This window comes from Varanus komodoensis, unplaced genomic scaffold (assembly GCF_004798865.1).
Source record: "Varanus komodoensis strain SLA01 unplaced genomic scaffold, ASM479886v1 scaffold4, whole genome shotgun sequence".
Taxonomy (NCBI): Eukaryota; Metazoa; Chordata; class Lepidosauria; order Squamata; family Varanidae; genus Varanus; species Varanus komodoensis.
In genome coordinates, this window is record NW_025335941.1 from 1,899,827 (window position 1) to 1,903,537 (window position 3,711).

Genomic DNA, 3,711 nt, shown 5'->3' on the forward strand with positions numbered 1-3,711 from the left:
GAGAGAGAGAGAGAGAGAGAGAGAGAGAGAGAGAGAGAGAGAGAGAGAGAGAGTTTTCTCAATAGTACAAAAAAAAAAAAAGGTCTGAAATGTCACCTTACAGCTCTTAATATGTTAGACCAGTGTATATATTTACAGTGCTCAAATGTCCTGGGTCCTGAAAAATGTCTCTGATTCAAATACTGTCTCCCTGTTATGGTTCTTCCTAGCAAAAAGGGCAGCCCTCTGTTATTATCTGAATTGTCTACAACTTTCCGTTCCTGTCAGGTACGATAATTTATAGTGGTCTTGCAACTATAAGCTCTTCTTCAATGCCTCTGACTTCATCTGTAGAAACTGATTTCAGTTTAAATGTTCTTGGTGAGTCCATAGTTCTTTTAAGCATTAAGGGGGAAATTCTCACAGCTGCTAGCATTCCTGAGATGATGTAAGACTTTTTAGTATGCTTAAGATTGCCCCAAATTGCAAGTCAGAAACCAAACTGCCTATACATATTACACACACACACACTGCATCTACTGCACTGACAGAAATAGACTTCCCTATCCCCTCTTTTCCATGGCAGACCCTGCTGAATGACATGTACAATGGCTTGCAAAGGGGAAGGTGCCCCCAGAAATCAGGCAGAGGATAGTTCCAAGAGCAATGCTCACAGAAGTTTCCATCCTCTCATGAAAGGCATTCAGCCCAGGATCCTGTATTCAGCCCAGGATCGCTTTGGTTAAAAGCAAGTAGCTTTTGATAGGATTTAGGCAAATCAACAGTTGAACAGTCACTTAAAGCCATTATTATGTACTTTTAAAATATCTATTATTTAGCTTTAACTGTCATCATGCTAAGTGTGATGCATGCTATTATTTGCAGAGACAGAATGCTTCATACCAATAACACAGCTGTTCGAAATGTAAACCATCCCTAGCCTTAGAAATCATGGGGCCAAAACAGACATTACTTTAAATGCATGTCCAGCAATTACATCATTATTGTGTGTGCATATGCATGCACACACACATATATACGCTCAGAACTACATGCAGGGCACTCAGATGAAATCAGGACCACAACATGAAGTGTAGGAAGGCTTAAAATCTGGAGTTGGACTCCTCCCGCTTCCCCAAAGTTAAAATGAAAAAGAGACATAGCTGATAGATACAAATTTAAACAAACCTCTCTTTGGGTCCTTGGCTGAAAAGCTCTGGTAGGTGACATAAGGCAAAACAAGATCCCAGAAACATGGTTGTGTTCTGCCTGCTGCCATAGGTAAGGAAAAAACCTGTGGCACCACCAAGATTAACAAATTCGTTGTAGCCTGAGTGTATGCATGGAAGCATTCACTTTATCAGATGCAATGCATTAATGTTAGGATAGAGAGGTATACTGAAAGGAAAACTCAGTGTTACGAATAAAAAGCATGTTCTTTATACTAAGGAACAAATTAGCATTTTCTAGTCTCTGCTGAAGCATAGAATCAATCAAGTACCACTTTTTAAACTATATGCTTAAAGCTGAGAGGCAGAGTTAATGTTCTAGGAAGGGCTAGAAGAGAAGCAAGGGATTTAATGTACTTCACCCATGTAATATATTCCTTGCACTTAAATTATGTTGACAGAGTAGGACGTTTCTTAATAAGGAGCAGCAGGGTGAATCCCATGTCTGTCAGATGGCACTTGACAAAAATGGTAGCATAAGACTACTTAATTCTTATTTGAAAGAGACATGGAACTAATATCAACAACTCTGAAGCAAAAAACATGTCTTGTTACATGTCAAGACTTGCTTGAAGTACAGTTTAGGAAGTGAGACAAGGAAAGATAACTATGTCAAATCAATTGGCAATAATTCTATCCTGTACTATGGAAATGTGCTCCTAGGTGCAGATTTAAATGACTGCAAATGCCATTAAGGTTGCAGTCCTATACCCACTCCTCGAGTAGTACACCTCACTGAAATCAACAAGGCTAACTTTTGAGTAGGCATCATATGAACTGGAAAACCTCAAATAATTGCTGTGAGTGGTATGAATGAAATACTTTCTGTATGTAAAATACTGATTTGTGATGCCTGCCATTTTTAATCCCACCCACCCGCTTTCTAAGCAGCAAAGGTCATGTTTTAAGAAGGTTTGGTTATAACATTATATGTGTATATTGTTACAACGGTTTGATTGCTGTATGCTGCCTGGATATGTTTTACATGACAGGTGGTATAAAAATCTTTTATGTAAAGTAATTAAAATACACAAACAAAAGGGAAGATATATAAGATTTGTTAAGCCCTTGTAAACATGTGATATGAAAGCGTGACAGTACAAAAATATTCCACAGGAACTGAACCTCAGTCAATTTACTTCTTTGTAAGAAAATGCTCAACTGCCCTGAATTTTTAAAACTGGTTTACTTATTTCAGTCACCAAGTTTCTTTGGCACAATCCACAAAGTCAGTCCAGGAGTGCAATTTTTGTAAGTGCGTTTTTCAGCTCACACCAATTATATTCAAATTAATATGAAAACGTATGCTGCAGAAATGAAGCGTGCTCATTCTTAGGAACTATGCCACAAGGAAGGATAAAAGTGGGTTCAGCTTTTCCCCCTTGCAGGAGTGAGGTTTCCTCCCCAGCTTCTTGCCGGTAGAATGAAGACCTGGTCTTGCTCGACCCTGCTGAGGGGAAGGTTCAGGCTCACCTCCAACAGCTCCCCCTGTTGTTGCAAAACAGTTCTTTGGGTCTGGATGGTATTGGCAGGTATGAGGCTGGAGACATGGAGACAGGTGCCTGTATCCTTTCTATGCAGTAACTCATAGGATACATTCACACGCGCGCATGCACACACACAATTATCGTGGTGAGTCACAAACCATATCCACATTTAAAATAGCCTCTCCAGTGCAATAGCAAGGTAACAAGGTAGTTCCCATCCTGAAAAACAAGGTGATTATTAAATGTATGGTATAAATCCATTTCACATCTGACATACTTTCATTTCCACATTCGCTGCAGTGCTCTCACTCTGTCTGCTAGTTTAAAAAATAGCTCTGGTTTTCAGTGGAAAAGGCAGTTACCACTTAGCAAGGAGAATGTCACTGTCTGTTGATTCCCCCCTTCCTAGGAAGGTCCAGTGACTTAGACTGTTCCTGTAATGTGAAATCATATCCATGGGAAATGAGATTTCAACCACATTCCCTCATGCATTCTTTTTAAGCCATAGTTTTCATTAAAGGCATTACAATGGAGATATATCCTAACAAAATAATACATTATCTGTGCCATGCCTTCTCTTTTTTTAGCTGTTAACCAGATAGCAATGGAATCCATTCTTCAGGCTTACAGTAGTAATGTTCACATGAAGGATGCCAAACTGTTCTCTGCAGTGCTTTTAGGTTGTAGTGCCTCCTGCATTTGGACCATAAGGAAGGCTGAGTGCTGAAGAATTGAGGACTTTGAATTGTGGTGCTGGCGGAGACTCCTGCGAGTCCCTTGGACAGCAAGGCGATCAAACCAGTCAGTCCTAGGGGAGATCAACCCTGACTGCTCTTTAGAAGGCCAGATCTTGAAGATGAAACTCAAATACTTTGGCCACCTAATGAGAAGGAAGGACTCACTGGGGAAGAGCCTGATGCTGGGAACAATTGATGGCAAAAGAAGAAGGGGACGGCAGAGGATGAGGTGGCTAGATGGAGTCACTGAAGCAGTCAGCTCACGCTGACTGCTTCAGT